The 22440-nt window shown below is 51.6% G+C and overlaps 1 protein-coding gene across 1 annotated transcript in view; it reads left to right on the forward strand.

Annotated features, from left to right (window-relative positions):
- Positions 1–18597: 18597 nt before the first annotated feature.
- RASSF7 (Ras association domain family member 7) overlaps positions 18598–22440 on the forward strand; it is a 35129-nt gene continuing 31286 nt past the window's right edge. The window contains exon 1 of the mRNA XM_031049103.2: positions 18598–18724. The gene's annotated coding sequence lies outside the window, so the exon portion shown is untranslated. The remainder of the gene's footprint in view (positions 18725–22440) is intronic.

Here is a 22440-nt window from a genome sequence, read left to right on the forward strand (position 1 = left end):
CTGCCAAATTGATATCTAGAGTGTAAGCAGGAGAGAGGGGTGAGAACTACTCCCCCCCCCAGCTATTAATAAATAGAAGTGCTTTCTGCCGGGAGCTGAGTCTCATCAGCACATGCTGCTGAGCGATGGGGTGGTTAGCTGGGGCAGATGCCCTGCAGGGAGCAGGGCTAGCAGCAAAGGGATGTGGTCCAAAGTGGTCCAAAGTGACACTGCTGTGGTGTTAGCAGAAGCACAGTCCACCCAGGGGGCCTCTCAGCCTCTTAGCTGGTGTCCTGCGAGCCCCTCTGCTGGAGTGCTGGTAATGCCCTGCATACTGACAGGCTCTGCTCAGCCAGAGCTTTAGAAAATGACTGAGAAAGAAGTGTGGACTGCATGCCAGTTAGTGCAGTGTCTAACAACCCATCCTCATCCGGAAGGGAGCATGGCTGGGACAGCATCCCACCCAAACGAGCTCTGACCCGTCCACCAAACAAAGCATCCACCACTGACACATCCTCTCCTCATTGCCATCAGGAGCCTTGCTGTGCCTGTCCATCTCCAGCTAGAGCTCAGCCTGATTGTGCTAAAATTAAGGGAGTAGTTGAGATGGTTTTTAAGCACGTCGGGGGGGAGCTGCCTTGCGACAGGATCCTCCCGCATGGCACGGTGTAAAACAGAAAATGAAATGCTGGACTCCTGGGTGGAGAGTTGCAGTATCATTTACAATGTAAAACCTGTGCCTGAGGAAGAGAGTGACCGCACATGCGATCAGGCAAGCCGCGCTTTGCTTAGGAGCAAGAAGAACGTCTCGAAACGGACGCTAGAGGGAAGAAGAGAGTCTCACAAGTGTAACTTTCAAAAGACTCGAAAACCAGCCACAAACAGCTCCAGAGCGTTTGGGAGGTGATCGACACCGCCTGGGCCCAGCATTTTCTTTCCTACCTTCTCCAGCATCCAGTGTTCTGGCCTTGTATGACGCTCCTGAATGCACCATGCTGTATCACATACTATTTTGATTCATTTGGAAATACTTCCGCAGTGTCCACAAAATGTAATGGAGAACATCCTGGGCCCTCCCTCTGCATGGAAAAGCTGTGGTGCTATAGAGCATCCGTGGTGCTACAGGGCATCTGATGATGCTACCGTGTCTTAAAGAGATGATTTTTGTCACAGGTCATAGCTGCAAGCAGGGTCTAGACTGCATGGCTTGATCTCAAGCTGTATCCTCATCCTGCCTCTTGCCATGCCCAGCTGAACTGAGGTGGTCCTGGGAGGGGAAGGGGGTTATCTGCACAAGATCTGGGTGCTCCTACAGTTGCAGCAGGAGCAAGTGTCTGTTGAACCCGCAGCTCAGCAACCGGCCTGGCCGCCTCAGCTCTCAGGCTCTGGTGGACAATGCTCCAGGAGCACTACACGGTGTGTCAGGCTGTGTGTCCAGGCTCTGGAGCACGGGGCACATGGGATGCCTGCATGGAATGCTGCCAGGCCTGAGCAGGAGGGGCCTCACTGCCCACACAAATGGGCAGGGATGGAGAGGGGCTGTGGTGTCATGTTGGCATTTGGGATGGTGGCCAAAAGTGCCAGAGGGGGCTTTGTGTGTGCGCATGTGTGTGCGGCTGTGTGTGTACGTGCATCTGCTCCCTGCCAGGTATCGAGCCCTGATGAGAACAGCTCTGGCATCACTGCCACCGTGCCCTCAGCCAAGAGCAGAGGGCATGGGAGGTTGAACCAGGGCAGCAGGGGGGGTTCAGGCTGCAGGAGGGCTTACCCAGCAGGACGCTGATTATTCTGAGTCAGCCATTGCCAATCTGGGGCCAATGTGGAAATAGCAAAGAGCTGCAAAAGCACTCCTCCTCCATTTGCAGGTCTTGGCAGGATTTGTGTCTCCCGCTGCATGCTTCAGCCAGCACAGTCCCCCAGGGAGGCTCTGGCAGAAAGGCTGTGAGAATCCTTTCATTTGAGATGCCCCTAGAGCTGTCCTACCCCAGGGCACAGTCCCCATCTGCCCTGCTGCAGCCCTTTCCTGCCCCTGGGTCACTGTAGATGGAGGACCAAGCAGCTCTGCAAGTCCCAGCCTCACTGCTTCCCTCTCTTTTGAGGTGTCAGTGCAGTGGGGAGCATCTCCAGGGTCAGTGGTGTAGTTGAATCATCACAACATCTTCAGTGGTCAAGCAGCATTTCAGCCTCACAGGAAGGCACCAAGAGTCCTTTTGTCCTGCCCATGGCCAAGGTAAGCTCCTGAGTAGCACCCTGGGGTGCATGGGGTTGGGGTCAGTCTTTCTGGTTTACAAAGCCTCAGGCCAGATTCCCACCTGGTGCAAGCTGGTGCTGTCTCCCTGATTTTCACACAAGCCACATTGTATGTGCTAGCTGCAGAGCTGGTCCTTCCCTCTCCAAACACTGTGCCCATCTCAGCAAGGATCCTGGAAGGGTGTCAGGGTTTTATTTGATGGGCACTGGGACTGTTGCTGCCACATGCAACACATGCAATTCATTCCTGTTCTGGATCATGGAGCTTGAACCATCTTTCCTATTTTCAGTGTTCCTGCCATGGCTTCGTTTGCAGCATCATTATTGTTCAGCAGCTGCTTGTGCTGCATGTCCAAGTAGGGTATCAGAGCTCAAGGGCAACTTCCAGGCTCCTATGGGACCAGCAGGTGCTCAGCAGCCACCCACATCTGTGTCCTGCCCACCTCCAGGAGGCATTGCTCGAAGCCTGTAGCTTGAGTCCAGGAGCAGTGTGCTTTGGTCCTGGAATGTTGTTGATCCAGTGGGTCCAGGGTTCTCTATCTGCTCAGGCTTTTCGTGGAGGCAACCAGCTTTTTGTGATGGGATCAGGTTGGCTTGGGATGAGAGACCCAGGGACATGCTGGTGTTGATCTAGGTGAGGAGGCAGGTGCCGATTCACCGGCTCTGAGGATATTCATGGTGCTGTCAGGGAGGAGGCAGCAGAGAGAAAGTAAATACAGCTCAAACGCAGGAGAGAACTACAGGAATACCTCTGCAGGGTAAGTCCTAACCCCCTAAGCCCTCACTCCTGGTCCTGTGTCATCTCCAACTGTAGAAAGTAGCAGATGCCCAGAGAAAAGCTATCAGAGCATAGGAACATGACAAGTAATTTCTCTTCCTTGTCTCTCAGCTAAGTGCCTGTTGCACAGGACAAATGAACACCAAAATGGGCCCAAAATGCTCTCCCAGCCTCCAGCAATCTGTAAATTTGAATATTTGCATTTAATACATGGCGTTGGTTAGGTATTGTTAGATTGGGCTGGTTTTGGGGGAGCATCCTTCCGCAGCTCCTTGTCCCCATCCACAGCCTGAGGGTGGGATGCAGCCGGCATGACTGCCAGTGGCTCCACACTTCCAAAGATTTGGTGTCGTTTTGTCTTTTTCCGAACATCAGAAGCCCAGAATAACAGCCAGGAGGGGACACAACGTGTGTTTGCCAAGAGGAATGGAAATCCAGGCAGGCTGCCATTGCTCCTCACTCTCAGACTGTCAATCACCTCCAAGTCTCCCCGCTCCCCCCAACACTGCCACATGCCACCATTCCCCTGCTCCATGGCTCCCCTGAGCAGGCTGTCCCGTGTATTACCCGCCCCTTCTTGCTCTGCTTTGGCTTGCTGGGGCTCATTGGCGCATCCTGCCAGTTTGCCCTGGCTCCACACACTTCTGCCTTGTCTTGCAGGCCTGGTGTGAGCAGTGATGCTTCGTGCTGCTATCACTGTCTCCCTGTGCAGCACCCCTAGATGAGAAATTTGGGTGCTCTCCCTTCAGACTGTGGTGTGCAGGCACTTTGTGCTCCAGAGTTATCCCTGACTGCCTGCAGCCCCACTGCCCAACTTGTGCGCAGTAGCTGATATCTCCTGCCAAACTGCAGAGCAAGCAGCAGAATCATGCATGGGAGAAAGGAAAAGCATGCCAGGCTCCATCCCCCTGTAACATCCCAGCCAGTGTCACACTCTCCCTGACATGCCCATGCCCCTGCCTGGGCAGGGGTCACCATGTCTGATAGGTGAGTACCTAGGGCTGTGGGTGCACATACATGCATCCAAATTCCTGCCAGTGCTGCAGAGGGCAAGAGCAGTCCCAGCCACATCCCCTGATGACCTTGTCACCCGGCAGGGACCTGCCACAGTGCCAAGTGCTGCTCTTCCCCGTGGCTCAACCCTGCAGCATCCCGCCTTTTCCTTATTTGTTTTTCTCCCCTTGAGAGCTATTCTTTCCCTCCCATATGCTGTAATAATTACAAGCGATAACTCAGCAGCTGCTCTGCTATTCCAGGCTCAGCAGAGCCACGCGCCTCCGCCTTCCCTCCCTCCCACTGCTCCAGGTCAGTGTCTTGGCTCCAGCAATCAGGGATTCCTGTGATTTCTGCCACTTGGGAGGATCTGGACCCTTCTCCCCTCCATTGCCATCTGGCTCCTGCCCGCCCGCCCCAGCATCACCAAGGGGGATGGGGCTGCGACATCCATCTGTTACCATGGAGAAAGCTAAGCCAGCAAAGGGATGCACCCTGCATCCCGGGTGAAGGGCAGGAGAGTTGGGGAGGAAAGGGATTTTCTTGTGTATTTGTTTTATTGTCATGTATCAGGTGTCACTCGTGAGGTCTGCTGCAGCTGACAACCACCACCATTGCTCATGATGGATGCTACCTCCTAAGACCTCTTGCTGGAAGAGGTAGTGGCCTTAGATATGGTGTGGCAGCTGCCACCATTGTAGCTGGTGAACCAATTCCCCATCCCTCAGATGAATGCAGTGCCTCCCGTGAAACACTGGCAGTGCAAAAGTGATTACAGGAAAAAACAGCTTGGGTTCAGCTGCTTTGGTAGCAGCCCAACACTGCAGGCTGCAGCCAACGGAGCTAAAAATGGTGCAGAGATGGAGAGCAGAGCAGAGATGAGAAGGCCAAACGCAGCTTTTTGGTGGTGAGCAATAGCAGTTGCAAAACCAGACTCATGTAATTAAAGGTTGCATCTTTTGTTGGCCTGGGCTGACCCCAAAGACGACTTTGCTACAGAGATAAGAGAAGAGCAAGGAGGCTGCCTATTGCCTGGAGGTCCTCTTCCCTGTCCTGTGCCACATGCTGCTCCAGCTGAGTTGACACATGCACACACAGCCCATAGCCCCCTCTGGGCATGCAGTGCTATCCTCAGCACTGCACTGCATCACATCCCATCCTGGCAGACTCCCAAGCAGGTGATTGCCCCCCATGCAGCATCCCTGGGGCCCAGGGTAGCATCCAGCCCTCCTGCTCTGGGTGTGAAAGGGGTTTTCTTCTCCCTTTATAAGAGACTTCTGCCTATGTTCTACCCGACTGCTGAGAGCTCAGTGGAAAGCATGGCAGGAAGAGGTGTTTCTGCCTGCTCCCCTCCCCGAAGAAAGCTCTGCCTCTCTGACAGCCCCAGCCTCCCCCCGGACAGTCAGGCTGCCGAGGCCAGAAGCTCATCTCCAGCACAGATGAAGCTTCCCAGAGATGTGTCAAAACAACCTGATCTGTGCCAATGGCAGCGAGACGTGAGAGTCTGCTTTACACTCACCCAGCCCATGGGGGGCTGAGCTCCCCTCCCCAGGCGGTGTAAATGCAATGTCTGCCTGCTCCTGTGTGATCCTATACCTGCTGCTTCCCGTCTCCCAAAAGTGGCATTCCCAGTCCAGCTGCAGTGGGTCTGGGACAGTGACAAAACCCCATGACAACGTGAGGAAAATGTCTGCAGCGTGGCTAGCACCTGAATTCACTTTTGGGAATCTGGGGTACAGGCGAGCTGCCTGTTCTTCCTTCCTCTTGTGTGCTTCTCTTTACTGAGATAGCAAAATGCTGGGGGTTAAGGACAGGGATTTACTCAGGGATGAGATTTGCCACAGCCACCAGCTGGCAGTGGTCCTGGCTCTTCTCACCTCATTTCCACATGGAGATGTGTACCACAGCAGTGACATCAGCCAGACTGTCCCTGCAGGCAGCGGATCCTGCAGGATGTATGGGGCAGGTCTCTGTAAGGGACAGGGGTGGATGCTCTTTCTCATGGTCTTCCCAAAGCTGTGAGAGTCTGCAAGGATGAGGGTCTTCCCAGGAATTTTGCTTCCCAGATTGGGAATGCTGCTGCTGGCACCACTTCAGTGTGGTGGTGGGCCAGGTCAGGGTCTGTGGCTGAGGATTTTGTGCCACAGAGGTGCAAAGGTAACCATGAAAACTGCATCCCTCTGCTTTCGGGCCAGCAGCAGCAATGCTCTGCCTTGCATTCCTCTCCACCCAGAGGGCACTTGGAAGAGGTGACACGGTGCTTATCGGAGCTGGCTTTGATGCTTCACACTCTGCGAGACCCAAGCACAGGCTTCAGTGCCGGTGCTGGTGGCACTGGGACGTGCTGGAGGACCACTTACCGGGGAGGCAACACGTGCCTCAGTTACACCTCCCACACGGGAGTAGGCAGCCCCAGGAAGAGGCATCTTGAGCAGCCTGTGCCATCTCGTACAGGCGAGCTGGCAGCTCCATCTGGCTCCGCTTCGGTGGAGCTGCCGAGGGCGGCCGGCGGGGGCTGTGGGTGGCGTGCTGGGAGCGGGTGAGGAGGAGGAGGAAGAGGAAGAGGAGGAGGGGTACACGTGCCCCACACTGACTGATTCCTCTTGGCAGGTGCTAGCCCTCCATGAAATCACCTGCTCTGCCCCATGAGAGGGGTGATGGGTTTGGGGGCCCATTTACGGTGGTTGCTGGAGCTCAGCTGGACAGGAATGTGCTGTGGGGGCTGCAGCTGGCCCGTACACAGTGACCCAGGGCTGGGCTTCTTGCCCAGGAGCTCTAGCTGCCGCGTGCATTGGCCATACGGTGAAGTCTCTTTGAGGCTCTGCTCATTTTCACGGGTCTTGCACTTTGCTTTTACTGTCCCAAAATGCGGTGAAGTTTTTGCTTGAAGCTGGAGATGTGAGAGCAGGCTCCTCACTGAAACAGGGCAGCTGGGGCATTGGTTAGGATAAAAACACATGGAGTTATCCCTGCATCCCTGGCCTTTCTGAGCCCAGGGTAATTCACAGCAAAACTACAGCCCTTATCTCCATCCAAGCTTTGCAGCAGGGTAACTGTGACCGCTTGGTTATTGGTTTCTTCATTTCAATCTCTTTGATCATGTGCCACGATTAATCTGATCTCCACGAGGCGGGATGAGTAGGAGTCAGAAGAGAAATTGCAGTCGTCTGTGCCTTTGGCATGCCAGAATGGAATAATTCCCTAGGCTCATCTCCACACTGGCAGCTCTAGGAAAAGCCCCATCACTTTAATGGCCAGGGACACTGTGCAAGGCTGAGAGACACCGATATAAATGGAAATACTTGACCCATCTAATTGTGTAGCTTCCTTCAAGGGTTTCTTACCTCTCTTGGAAAGCATCATCAGCACAGAGCAGAGATGACCATGCCTGTTTTACACCAACCACTATGCCGTGTGCTGTGATAAACTCATATAATGGATTATGATCCAAAGCATAGTCTGTATAGCAATTCTCTCATCCTGTATCCAACTGATTTTTCCAGCTAGGACAGCTCTGTCCACCCTCCATTTGTCCAACCTATCATCCCATCTCACCTCACCCTCACTTCTGTTGAAGTATGTTCTGTGGGGTTTTTTCCAGCTTCTTTCTCTGATTTCTCAAGACCATTTTGCATCATAATACCTTCCTCAGGCGTGCTGGCCATTCCTCCTGTTGCTCTTATCTCCAAACTGAATACCTGAATGGGTTAACAATCTTGGACCCTCTCTGTTTTGACCTGAGTAACCAGTATTCACTCTGTGCACTCCCTGTATAGTATTTTTCACCTCTGTAATCATTCCCCAGGCTTACCTACAAGAATCCATACATACATACATTGTTACATACATACAATCCATAGAATCATAGAACAGTTAGGGTTGGAAAGGACCTTAAGATCATCTTGTTCCAACCCCCCTGCCATGGGCAGGGACACCTCACACTAAACCATATCACCCAAGGCTTCATCCAACCTGGCCTTGAAAATACATACATACATACATTGTTATCCATAACAATGACTAAAGTCTTACAGCAAAATACATTGTCTCCTGCTTTTCCTCCCTGCAAAGCTGGTGGGTCCACATTGGGAGGAGGCTGGATGAGTCTGGCACAGCTCACCTTCAACAAATCCCTGTTGGTGATGGCAGGGGATAGTCTACACTTGCTCACTTGCTGGAGCAAAAGCAAGAATCAGGTGGAACATGTGAGCAATGGGGGCTGCTGTTCATCCAGTGCTTCACTGTATGGTCTTGGTTGCATTGGAGAGTAGCCCAGAGTGTCGTGCCTGTTCTGACCAGCCTTGCTAATGGGGCGTGATAATAAGATCTGCTGTGGATTTCGTGTCCTTGCCATCTCCCATGCACTTCACTGCCACACCAGCACCCCCCTGCCAGGCAAATGGTACGTGGTCTCAAAGACAAGTATATCCCAGGAGAAGAGTGAAGATGAAGGCTGTCCTGTCCCTCTGGACCTGTCTCCCCATGTCTCTGTGGTGCCTCTTCCCAGTTGCCACCTATTGTTGCTGATTACCAATAACTCTCATCTCCCACTCTGCCCCCAGAGCCCGGCTCTTCTGGAGAGCAGCCAGTACATTTCATGTCAATACATTTCCCAGGAGCAAAACCTGTCTCACTGTCAGCCTCCTCAGCGTTCCCCACCTGGAGCAGACCTTCTTTGCAAAGCAGTTTTAGAAGGAAGCCCACTGAGAAGCAGCTTAGGCTGAGGAGCCTAAATGGGCCCTTACAAAAACACCTTCAGAGGGCGATTTTTACCAAGACCCTAACTCTCACCTGGGACTTACTTCAGACCAGAAGAAAACAAAGAGGAAGAGGCTGTTAATGCAGCCTTATGGGCAGAGGGGTGGCTCACAAGTCCCTGCAGCCTCTTGTGTAGATCAGGCTGGGCTCAGCCCCCCTCCTGCCTGTTCTCTGCCCTCAGCCTGCCCAAAGGCTGATGAATGGGGCTGGCGCTGGCTGCTCCTGTGCCCATATCCGCTGTGGGGCTATGTGCTGGAGCCGAGCAGAGCCACGCTTCCTCCTCTCTGGCACTGTGAGACACAGATGCCGATTGCTCCCTTCCTGTTTCTGGCTGGGCTGGGCTGCCCAAATATCCCAAGCTGATGCTGGCTTCAGGGAAGAAGCCTTATTGCCTTACAAGTGATGATGGACAACTACTTAGTGATTGGCAAGGCACAGTTTTGGGGTCTGTACCTGCTGTGTGCAGTAAACTGCAGCACTGGGCACATGCATAACATTAATATGCACCCATGCAGTTCCGAAAAAGCTTTGAGAACTGATCCCTGTGGTTCCGGATCCCTGTGGGGATGGAGGGTGTTTTCACTCCCATTCCCTTCCTTCTCCCTCTTCTCCAAGCTGCTCAGTACTCTTCTGACTGCTTGGGTTTGATGCATCTGAAGCAGAGATGGTGGGAAGGGCTGGGGACCGTTTTCCTCATCTCCATAACATGCTTAGCTGGGTTTAGCTTAGACAGCCGTGCTCCCCTCTGAAGCTCCCCCAGTGCCCAGCTGGATCCTGTTAGGAAGCAGGCCCCAGAAGTTACTTTTCTACACAGGGGAAGCTGCCCCAAAGCCCCCATCTGGAGCAGCTGCTGGGTCAGCACTTCACAAGGTGCATGGTTATTGTGTTCATCAAACTCTGCATTGCAAAGAAGAGTATCTGGAGGCTGTATCAGGTACCATGCTCTGCTCTACTGTCCTTAGCGCTGCTGCTGAGACTGGGTGGGTTTGGATGCAGGCCGGGGCTGTCCACATTCCTCTGCATGGCAGCACCAAGAGAAGCACCCCACTGGTTGTGTTTGAGCTGCGGTACCGCCCCGGTGATCAAACAGGAACCACTGCTCCGCTGGGGACGTCACCGTCTCAGCACACAGCACAGGACAGACCTTTGCTTTGGAGAAGAGGTGCCAGAGCCCGGTACAAGGAAGCGTGCGGGTGGCTGAGTCAGTCTGTGAGCATCCTGCCTGGCATTGTCACCAGGGCACCAGCTGTGCAGTCAGGAGCTGAAGCCTGCTCTTCCCAGCACAGCTCAGGTGCCTGCAGACACCTGCAGGCATGTAAGAGTGAGCTCTTCCTGGGAAAGAGACCCGTGGACTTCAGATGGGACAAGAGCCATGGGTTCTCAGTGCTCTCACATCCTGCCAGCCTGTGGCAGAGCAGCGACCAAGGTGTCCTTCAAACCCAAGGCAGCTCCTCTGCAGGAAAGGGAAAAGGACAGAAAGAAAGGAGCGCTGCCTTTTTAAAAGTGCTGGCTCTGGGTGACCCTCCTGCCTCAGCGTCTTGGGGCTGAAAGGCAGAGAAAAAGGGCTTGTTGACCTGATGTTAACCTTCAGCTGCCAGCCGTTCAGCTCCCTGGTCCTCACATGCCGCTGCTTAATCCAGGAGGAAAAAAGTACAAAGCCTGCCCAGAGCCTGTGCCGTCTCATTAACATTTGGCTTAAGTGTGATTCTTATCCTGCACTGCCAGTGCAGCGGCTCCAGCTTAAGGGGTGTTTTCCTCTGCCTTTGGCTTCCCAGGCTGTGCTGGCAGTGTAGAGGTTTATCACATCTCCTGCAGCACCATGCATCAGGCTGGGGTCCCCGAGGTGAGCACTGGATTGTGAAATGTAAGCCACGTGGAGGCACTGGCATTTTCTGGCTTTATGAAAACTTGAAAACAGCTCTCTGTGAGGCTGCATCATCATCCTTTTGGGCAAGCTGAGGTGGTTTCTGCAGGCACAAGACACAGACCAAAGGGGTTTGGCTGTTGCCTGGTACCTTTTGTTGAGGGTGGTGATTCCACAAAACCATAAAAGTCAAACCTCAGTGTCTGGCTTGCCATCATGTCCCTCACTGTGTGCAGAGGAAGGGAAGGTTGGAGGGATGCTCAAGGAAGACATCACATGGGAGATTCAACAAGGAGCACATGGGCATGTTGAGCTTCAGTCAGCTCTTTCCTGCCCCACATCTGTGCAGACTTCATTAAACATTACAGCTCTGCAGCAGCTAACACGTATTACATGAGGTTCAGCACTCGTGAAGCTGGAAGGGTATCTGCTGCCCTGTGGGTTGGCATGGGGCTGGCAACGTTCCTTTGCTCAGCTGGGAACTGGTGCTGCTGAGAGTGCTCCCACCTGACAAGTGGGTCAGAGGAGGGAGGCTTTGTGCTGTCTGACATGAGCAGTGTGCTGTTGGTGGTGGAGGAACATAGCCACATGCTGAATAGTGTTGCATGAGCTTGGAGATGGAGCTTCAGCCCTCTAAAGATGGACAGCTTTCTGTAGGCTTGATGGACTTCTTCAGTGGAAGGACCTCTGTTTCTGCTGAGTATAACACATCATCTCATAGCAGTAAGTCTTTTGGGGCTGAAGCTCTGTTTCTTTGATGTAGGTTAGTCCTACAGCAAAGCCTAGCTGAGAATACATACTACATGGAGAAATCACTTGCTGTTAGGCTCTTTTGTGATCAGCTGCAGAACAGCTCTGAACCTGGGAAACCTAATGGGACAAGACTGGGATCCATGTTGCTGCTTAGCCATGAGTAAGGAGAAACCCTTGTACCATGTCAGACCAAGGATCCGAATTGCTGAGCATCCTAGGGAGCCTTCAGGGAGCAGCAGGTGCTCCCAAGGGCATGTTCCTCAGCACTCCCTCGATTCCACCCCTTGTCATCTCCTTCAGGAGTGAGGCCCGTATGTCCCCTCACCATTATCTACTAACACAGGTCAAGAGCAAAGCCCCCATGCTTCCTAAAAAGCATGTGCCTGTGTTTATTAACCCAGGTAATTCTTTATTCCCCACCAATTTGTCCAGTCTCATCTTGAACCCATGCAAATGCTCACAGCTGACAGCATCCTTGGGCAAGGAGTTCCCAGGTCTGTCCCCACTACATGGGGACCTGAGTGCTTTGAAAGCAGCCTCAGTTTTGCACTGGGGAGAAGCAGCAAGGCCAATCCCTATGAGCCTTCTTTGGGCCATGCATGATTTTGTAGCCCTCTACCATAACATCTTCAGTCATGTCTTCTCTAGACTGCACAGGTCCTTGCTTGCAAGGCAGCTCCTCCAGACCTTTGATCCTCCTTCATCCCCTTCTCCATGTTCCCCTGTTGTATTTTGGGTCTGAGGCAGCAAAGAGGAGCCTTTTGGGGCACAGGTCAGAGCAGTGGCTTGGAAAGCATGCCTGCTGCACAGCGTGTGTGCCAGATGCTGCTGTTTCTTGGCCACAGGCTGTGCCAGCTCCTGCAATCCCATTTGCTGAAGCAATTGGCACAACACACCATGCATAACCTGCTTGTTATGATATATAGAAAGTCTCTTTTTTGGTATTCAGGACTCTTTCTCCTCTGAAGGGTAGAGGTGACATCTCTGAGGTGGTTCTATGTGCATTGGGCTACCTCCTGACTGCAAAGTCATCCTCCCACTGCTAAATCTCCTTTGTTTTCCTGCAGAGACCCCATGGTGCGTAAGGACTATAGGTGAGAGCCTGATGGTGCCAAGAGCTGAGAGGAGCATGTTTAGTGTTGTACCAGCTTCTTCCCTTTGCTTTTATCCCAGGTAAAATGTATTTACAAGACAACACAGAAAAGAAAAGCAAGCAAACAAACCTCACTGTGGTCAATTATCTCCTGGCTTCCTTCATGCTGATAAGTCAGACGGACTCCAGCTGGAACTTCAAACTTCTCTGAAGGCATTCAGGCTATTATAAAAGCAAGAACACAGTTTGGATCCTGAGATGAACTTTGCTGCAGGTAAGGCTGTAATGTGATCCTGTCTTAAGGAATGATAGCATTTGTTTCCCCCAATGATTTTTCCTTCCTCTTGGCCCCACCACAGATTCGCTCTCACCACTCAGCTCTAATCTTTTCTTTGGCAGCCGAAACTATTACCTTTATTGTTTCGGGGCTTGGTTTCTTCCTGTTAGATCTCCTAATTGGATTTTTACTCTCTGATCCATTTAATCTCCTCTTTGCATTCAGTAAAAGCCTTTAACCCTTTGGCACCCCTCCACCTTGCTAACCAGTTACCCTTGAAGGTGCTGTTCTCCTCATGCTGCTCTGATTCACCTCATCTCCCTGATTTGCATGGGTACAGGCTGACATCTCCGATCTCACTGTCAGTAGACAGAGTGCTTCATCACCACCTCCTTCACTCTTTGCAGGCTGCAAAGGCTTTTTGGGTTTTAACCAATACTAAGCCAAGCAACCCACATCACCCTTTAAAAGAAGGTTTGTGGTCACTGTAGGGTGAAAATCATTCAGAAACTATGACATTTTAGCAATGGATCACAAAGGCTACTGCTCCATCTGGTTGCCCCAAAAAAGCTGTGGCTGCCCCATCCCTGGCAGTGTTCGAGGACAGATTGGACAGGACTTGGAGCAGCCTGGTCTAGTGGAAGGTGTTCCTGCCCATGGCAGGTGTTTGGAACTGGATGAGTCCATTTCAACCCAAGAATTGTGATTTGCCTCCCACCTCAGTGGAGAGCCCAGTCCATCAAGACCAGATGTCAGTTCTGTGTCTCTGGCTGCATCTTAAAGTACTGGGAGCCACGAGAGAGGTGATAGAGCAGGGGGGTTGCATCCACTTCTGGCTCTGGCATGGGCATCTGGGCTGACTGTGGGCAGGTTGCCCAACCCTTCCACTTCTCTATGTCCTCTCTGGAAAATGCAGATCATACAACATGCTTTCTTCTGCCTCCTATCAATCTTCCTCCTTTGGCTCTCAAGCTCTGCAGGATGGGGTCTTGTCTATGCAGTGCCTCATGTAATGGGGTCAGGGTCTTCACTGGAGACTCTGAGCATGCCAAGAATGATCCGGTTGGTGCTTTCTGTACAGCTGCGATGACCTCGGTCCCCCATACCCTCAATTTGTCCTCTCCATGCGTAAATTGATGCAGAAAAAGGAAAAATGTGCTCTGATTTATCCAGGCAGAAGGAATGCTCAAAGCTACCCTATGAGCACAGGTGAGATGGTGATGGGGTCTGGCATGGACAGGACTTGGGTACGCCATATCCGAAGAAGGAGATGTTTAATTCTGTAGCCTAAGCCGTGCAGCTCAGCTCACAGGAGGAGAATGGAGCTGAGACAATAGCATCATGCCACTGGTCTGCTTTTAATGTCAGGCCACGCGGCGATGCAGTGCTGTGATTTTCAAGCAGCTAGGATTTTCACTTGTAACATGTCTTGTTTACAACCCAGAGCACAGTGGAGCAAGCTCTACCCTAAGTCATTCGAGCCTAATGATGGAATAAAACCTCTGCTTAGCAAAATGCTGAGATGTAAGTACAAAGGGAGGAAAAGGAGGGAGAAGGGGTACCAACATCCCTACTACCTGTCTGCTTAACCCAGGCCCAGGTGCCTGGCTTCTGACAAGCCTTGAGGGATCTGGTCCCTCTCCTCCTTTCATGCTTTTTTCCAGCCTTTTTACACCTTGGTGCCTTTGTTTTTGTAATGTTGGTTGCCATGGTTAAAGCTGTTATTCACAGCAGAGTTTGCATCTTATCCATGAGACAGATACAGAGATGGAGATGTGCATGAATACACGTGTTTATCCTCATTCCAATTCCCCCTGGACATGTGGAAAAACAAATCTGATGGGGAAGGAAAACCCTTCAGGTAAATGGAGAGAGAGGGAGAGAGTCACCTTGGAGGAGTGTGTCCAGTTAAGACATAGACTAAGCCAAAAGTATGGCAAAGAAGAGATATCACCTGAGAGCAGGGGATGCAGGAGGCAGAGGTGGACTTAGGTTTGTTGGAGGTATTATTGGGTAGGGAAAATACACAACTTCAGTCTATTCTAAGGGTGCAGCGCATGTCTGGAAAAGTGGGGGTCATGGTTATCTTCCCGTACACCGTTCCCCCATCTGGCAGAGCCAACATGATTCTCCTCCTCATCCCTGGTATTTTCCTGGTTGCTCCAAGTGCTAAAGGGGTTTGAAAGGGATTTTTTGTCTTTTTCCCAAATGTGCTTGTCAAATATATATATTCTTAATTTTACTTTATTATTCTTCTTTTGTAATATTAACTATCCAAGGAAAGGGGGAGATATAGAATTGGGTCTCAGGCACATTCACATAGGGTATTCTTCTCCAGAGAAAAGCAATAGCAAAAACTTTGGCTTTTAGACTTTGAGGGGTTTTGGCTTTGGTGTATCAGGCCGAGATCATCTTATTGTTGTAACTTAGAGACTGATTCAGAAGAAAGAATATGCTAGGAAAGAGGGACCAAGTTACAGAGTTTCGTGGCTAATGTTGCACAAGTTTGAATTGATGGGACAGTTCTGAATTGCTTCACTCAAACATACAGCGAATGAAGAATTGCATCAATAACTGCTGGGCCTTCTTACAGCCTCTCCAGAAACAGCTGATTTATTTCTCCCCTTTCACCAGCCCACCAGCTCTGATGTTTCTAGGGATCTAGGGATTTTGGGCAGCTCCAAAAGGAATAACCATTTGTAGGGAATTCACACTTCGCTGCTGCATCCAGATACAGTCTTGTCCCATCATGCCACTGCCTCAGTGTGTGTCTCACCCACAGCCACTGATGCCAGTACACATCTGCACAGATAACAGGCAGAGAAGATCTGGTTTGGAGAAACAAGAAGGGGCAAAACTGAGCCACTGGACCCTGGGAAAGACTACCCACTTGCTGGCCTGGATGGTAAACTGTCTGAGTTCACTCTGCCCCATCACTGAGTTAGTTTAGCACATTTTACTGCTGTCTTTTAGTCTTGTCATGAGATGACTCATACTGACATGGTGAAGGAGGTTTCTGGTGGGACCCTTTTCCATTGTAACCCTTTCAAAGGGACCATGGTCAGATGACCCATCTGTCCTGATGGATGTCTGTTGTCCAGCAGCACAACAGCTTTGCTGACAGCTCAGCTGTGGGAGAGCTGTGTAAAGGGGGATTTTGCGCTCCCTCCCGTGCTGGCAGCAGCATCAGCATTGTCTTCAGCTCTGGAAGTTGCTGGTGAGTCCTGGAGGAGGGAGCTGAGCTCACTCACCCAATCCACCAGCTGTGCCCATGCTTGGACAATATGCATGGGGCTGCCCCGCGGTAGCTCCTAGGTAAGAAGTGAACCCAGGTCCTCTGGGGTATTTTGGTATCCTTTGACTCTTGCTGGAGACAGGACTTGTCTCCTATGTTACATGAGGCACTTGACTATGCGTGGTTATCCCTGGCTCCTGCCTACCCAAAGGAGGGAGATGGCATCCTTAGGGGCTGAGTCAGCCACCTAAGAGACAAGTCACTCTCAAGTGTGTTTTTATCACTGACTGAAAATCAACCCAGGAGACAGGAACCCAAGATTAACTGCTGACATTAAAACTTGAGACAAGAGATCCTGAGCTGGAGGATGGAAATTCACTCCTGACTTGTTTGGGGACAGGTGGGTAGAGGATAAAGGTGATCACTTCTAAATCATATGCAAGAAGTGCAGAAATGGCTCCTTCTCCATCAGAGCAATGCTGGTACAACACCAGCTCAGTGATTTTGACAGCCTCAGGCTTATGTCCAACTGCTGGCCAGCGCTGGCCATTTGCCTTTTGATTGGGTGCAATGTCACAGCTCACTGCCATGTGTTTCTGCACCACAGCAATGCCCAGCCAGCCAGGTCTTAGTGCTTTGCAATTTTGTCCATCCCTCATAACTGCTGCTGCAAGCGCTGACAGCCCTGGTGAGGATGTTGTCCATACTCACCTGGCCCCATGCTGATAGGCACCTGCTGTCTGTTCCCTTTGGGAAGACCCCCAGAAATGTTGTTTTCTCACCCTTGTGCACTGTGTGTGCCAATGGGACTGCAGCCCTGCCTGACAGATGCCACCCTCCCCAAGCTTTGTAATTGGGATGAGGGAGCTAATGAGGGAGTGAAATCCATCCCATTGCTTTCTGTGATTGTTTTTTCCCTTCTGCTCCATTGAGGCAATGGAGAAACCTGATATCTGAGCCAAACAAGGGATGTCTGTAACCATGGTCCTACCAGCAAGGATGGAGCCTAATGCCAAGAGGAGCAGAGCAACCCCAGAGCTACATGAAAACCTCCCTGTGCTTTTGTCTTCTCCATAAAGTCACCACAAATTAACTGCAGGTACATCCTGAAAATGAGTTGAAGTCCTTTACAGCCACATATGGGCCATCTTCTGCAGGATGGGTCCTTAATTCAATCCTACTTCATTCCTGAGGTGCTGTATTGAGCCTGATGGCAGGAAAGCACTCTGATTGCCTGGTGCTGTACAAGCAACATGCAGGTCCACTGGGAAAAGCCTGCTACAGCTGATGTGCATCCTCCTGTGGAGCAGAGCAGGGTGAGGAGCCAGCCTGGATTCATTAATGTCAGCACTGGGTGACGAGCAGACCAGCCCAGTTGCTAGCCCCAGGAGTGGATTGCACCTCGGCAGTGTAGCAAATTAGCAAAGTGAAATCAGTGTTTGGGGGATGCTATAGTGGAGACATGACTCAGGCACAGCACCACACACAGCCGATCCTGTGGTTCCTTCCTCCAGCCTGCTCTTCTCTTGAGACCTGGCAAAACCTCAGTTGCCTTCTTCTCAGGAGGATCAGTGGCAGGCAGCAGGGTTAGCAGGAGCCAGGTATGCTTATCCCAGAGGCTCAGCATCTGCTTTGGACATGGAGGATGTTACCCTGCAGCTTTGTCCCATGAGCAGGAAGGAGATCCACATAGATTCCTGGGTTGGACGGTTTAAGTGGCTCAAGGGGAGGAACTCTGCCAGGATACCTGTGTCCCTGTTGTCATCCCTGCTGTCCATCCCCCTGCCAGCACCACCAAGGTAATGTGGAGAGCTCTCTTCAGTATCAGCTCAGGCACCTGGACCTACCTCACCTTGGGAAGAAGCCTGGTGGGTCTAACCCTCTCCAGCTGTGGGCAATCAAAATGGCACTGAAGGAGCAAAGACAATGCTGCTTCTTTCACCCATGGATGCACCTTGGCAGCAGCTGAAGAGCAGGGAAGACAGCACCAAGGACGGTCTGTCTGCATTATGTACCTGAGTCCCTTGTGTCTGTCAGGAGCTTAGGGCTCCCATTCTGTCCTCTATACAAAACATCTTGTAGGGCCTGACTGGGAGAAAAGTGCCCTTATGACTGCATGTGAGCTCGAAAGCAGCCCTGAAGCTGTGAGTCTGTGGGTCCATGCCTATACTCCGTGGTCTGGAGCAGAGCTATGCAGATGGAAGCGGCTACACTGGGGGCACAAAGAGCCCCCTGCCAGCGCGGAGGAAGCTCCACTGCTCCTGCACAGAAATGAGCCGGGTGCTGCCTCTCCCGGGTGAGGTGACCGCCAGGATCTGGGCTGGAGCTGGAGTAAGGGCACATGCAAAAAGCTCTTTCCCCTTCCCTTCGCCGCCGCTCTTTTGTTCAGCACAGCCTGGCAGAAGAGGCTTCCATCAAGCGGCCGGGGCGGGGGCAGCCCGGCCCGCACAAAGGCAGCGCCCCACGGGCTGTGTGACCGCTGTCACGCTTGTTCTCTCCGATAAACGCCGGTGCGGATGACGTGGGGCTGGTGCTCCCCAGCCCCGGGGCTGATTGGTCCCAGCTCAGGTTTGAACGCCAAAGGTGTCCTGGCAACGAGAAGCAGAGGAGCCAGACTTCCCGTCCCCGCTGCCCGCGCTGGGGAGCGGCAGTCGCCGCGGAGCGAGGAGCGGCACACGGGGCCACCCCACAGGTACCCCCTGCGCGGTCCCGGCCCATACCTCATTCCCAGCGCTGGAGCCGGGGTGAGTTTGTCCCAGTGTGGGTGCCATCAGCAGGGACTTTGCAGGTCGCTCATCCGGCACCTGCACACCCTCGCAGCGGAGAAGCTGGTTTGAAGTGGGAGAAGGGCAGGGGACATCACTGGGGCTTTGGGGGTCTTGAAAGTGGAGCATGCGGGAGGAATGCTCTGGGAGAAGCTGTGTGGGCAGAGGGGAGCTGAGGAGCCTTCAGACAGTTGTGGGATCAGCTCTCTCGCCCCAAGAAGGCAGCGCAGGTGATTTTGGGTAGGTTTGGCTTTGCTTGATTAATCGAATTCAAGAAAACTCCGCAGGGCACCTAGGGCTAAGAACTATGCTATAAGAAGGTGGCTTTAAATTAAACCTAATTTAAAGAGGTTTTCCTGCTGATAGAGAGCTGCTCTGCTTTTGCCTCTGTGAGAAATGCCTGCATGTCTGTTCCCTGGAGCCAGGGGATGAAGGGAGAAGGGGTCCCATGGCTCAGCTGTGTGGAGGGAAGCAAGGAGCATTTTGGGGGGGTGTGCTATAAAGAAAGGGGATTTTCTTCCATTTCGGAGATGGGAACAGAGGTGCAAGGAGCTGGCAGGGGATGGATGCTTGCCTGCGTGGGGAGGCAGCCCTCAGCACAGTGTATTTTGCACCCATCGCAACTGTGCCAGCTGTTAATTATGGGGTAGGTCCAAGCTGTCCAAGATGAGAAACCCCCTCCACAGGGTAACCCATCCCAGAGGAGCCTCCTAGCCCAGTCACAGATCATGAGCTTCAGAAGGACCCGTGTCCTGCATGGATGCAGCAGCACGCATTGAAAAGCAGAGCCACGACTCAGAAAAGTCTTGGTGCCACAAGTCAGGGACAGAGAGGGCTGGCAACGCCAAATCCTTCTGGCTTACAGCATATGGTATTTATCAGGGCACAGGGCTGTGGACTGCCTGAACAAGCCTTTCCTGTAGACCTGAAGGCACAAGGAGAATTGGAGATCCCTCCTAACATCATGCTTGTAGCAGAAGAGCAGTTTCTTGGCACCCTGGTGGCAGGGCAAGGCAGAGGAACAACACGAAATGAGCAGAGAGCGTGTTGCTGACAAGTGTGTCGAGCAGAGCTGGAGCAGGAGGGGAGGATCCTGGGGCTGAGGGGGCAATATTTGATTTGCCTCGTCCCTGCCACAGCATTTGGAGGCTTTGTCCAGAGATCCCCTGGGAGCACACCTGGCACAGGGTACATGCTTTGGCAAAGTGACTGCAGCCATAGATCTGTTTCCCTCCACCCCCCCAGCCAGATGACAGCTGGATCTGTCCCTAGAGTGGGGTGATGGAGCATAGAAGCTGTCCCAGACCATTTTCCATTCAGAGGCACAGGGCTTTGGGAGCAGGAAGCGGCAAGGTCTCCTCTGACAAAGGAATTCCCAAACCAGTGTTGCAATCACTAAGTAGCCTTGTGATGGGGAGCAAACTGCCGATTATCGCTGACCTGGATTTGCACTGGTGACCTGGAGGTGTAAGATTAGCACAGCCAGCCCATCCCAGGGCTGTGGGGGGAATTAGAGAGAGGGAAAGTGTGATGCCTGTTAACATAGATCATTTTTCACTGTTTCAATGGGAATACGTAGCACAGGTTATCAGTTAAAACAGAAATAAATCCTGCAGCATGCAGTGTTGTCAAAGTTTACAGTTTTAGGCAGAGCTTTAAAGCAGGATAAGCTTTGGCTAGAAGACCCAGTTACTGGATCTGTGAGAATAAATGATGCCTTTTGTATCTTAATAAAAGCTAGGGAAAAAAACCTGTTTGTGTTAGTTAGGAAAGGTTTGACCTGGGTGAGCCTGGACATTCAGAATCCTGAAGGTGAATGAAATGAGTTGGGTATTTTAATTTATTGTTTTTCAACAATCGTGTTTTTAGAGCTGGATTTTAGAGTTCAATGACTCCCACTTGGACCAACAGCTCTCCCTGCTCCAGTTACTTCAAATGAGATTTGTTTCTTTGAAGGGCTAAGACAAGCACATTCTTCAGGCTTTATTAAACCCATGAACAGTAGTGTCAGTCTGAAACCCAAGAGAGAGGAAAACATACACACACCTTGTAGGCCATAAACAGGAATAAATTCAGCTTTCACCGTATCCCCCCAGCAGTTCTGTTGAGGCAGTTTATGAACTGGGAGCACTAGCCCCAGTGAAGCAGGACTTCCCCAGATAGTCATTAAATAACTTGTCTTTCCTGGTGTCTTATGGAATAAACACTGTCTGTTGCTGGCTAATAGCATCTGTTGCGAGTGGGATCATATTTTATAACAATCCTTCTGCTCAGTTTGCATGTTTGCACTGACCCCAGCAAGTAATCACACTATGGCTGGTAGTAAACTCACTCCCAGATGTTTAATGATAGTATTTACTGTCAGATATAGGAGCTACCAGTTTTAGGGCTGTAGTGATGATGTAGCTATCAGGGTGGGTTGATGGGACACAAGGCAGTTGGGTAATTGCTAGCAATGAGCTAGTGAACTCCCAGGTAATTGCACCTTACCTGGAGAGGTGTGTTGTTATGAGTGGTGTTTTAAAGGCAAAGCTGTGAGGTGTATAAAGGACAGTCACTGATTCCATATGACAGCGTTGAATCATGACCAGGAAATGATCCCTTCTCCTTACCAAGAAAAATAATGATTGGTCTGTTTTCTTTCCTCTTGCTTTATTGAAAAATGAGACACTCATGGCAAGCCTCATGTGCCTGTCAGTCCGTGCCCCTTCCTTTTCCTCATACCCTTGAAATGATGTTGAGAAGTAGAGATGCCTGTGGCTGGAGACCTGAACATGTCCCAGAGATGGGCCTTTGGGGGAGGAAACAGAAACACAAACTCACTCACTGCCCCTAGGAAGAGCCAGCATAGACCCAACCTCTTTTAGACACCACAAAGTCCTTGTAGCAGAGGGACCCTGGCAAAGCTCACTCCTCAAAAGGTTTCAGCATAAGCTCAGATCTTCTCCATAGGCACAAGCCCCAAGCAATCCTTGTTCCTAGGAGAGCAGACATCATTAATGAGGTTATTAAGGGGAGACATTTATTTTACTTTTAATGAGTATGGGATCTGCAGGAGTTTGTGTGGCCACTCACTAGAGCCCCGTTGGCCTTGGGCAAGATTTCCCAAGTCCCAACCATCTCCATGCACATGTGGGCTCCTCGGGATATTACTCAGCCTGAGCATACCCAACGCTGAACTAGCCCTAGTGTCTGGGGCTGCCTCCAGCTCTGCATCACACCAACGCCTGTGGTCTCCAGCCTTGGCACACTGTGTTTGCTCACCTTGTGTAGCTACCAGTGGAGAAGCCAAAATTACTTTGACCTCCTTGTTTATGGAGGTGAGGGCTGGAGACTCAAGTCTTATAATTGCCACATTCTCCTACCCCAGGAAGGAATAACCCCCAAAGCAATGGTGACACTAAGGTCTTCTAATGCTTCCGGAGTCTTTATCAGCAAGTCCTGGAGGGCTTTGGGAAAGTCACTGTATGCATTACATATGTTCTACAGCTGAGAGAATGGAAGTGGGGGCAGAGCCTTGACACACATTGCCAGGAGAAGAGAAAATGGAAGCTTTAGGGGGCTCTCAGCAGTAGAGCCAAGGGGCTGATAGTGTTGCTCTCACCTCACCCCCAGGAGCAGCTTGTCAGGTGGGTCTGGTACTGGGAATGCCCTGGTTGTGTGGTTTGTTACCTGCTAGAGACTTTTCATTTTGC

This window comes from Melopsittacus undulatus, chromosome 4, assembly GCF_012275295.1.
Source record: "Melopsittacus undulatus isolate bMelUnd1 chromosome 4, bMelUnd1.mat.Z, whole genome shotgun sequence".
Taxonomy (NCBI): Eukaryota; Metazoa; Chordata; class Aves; order Psittaciformes; family Psittaculidae; genus Melopsittacus; species Melopsittacus undulatus.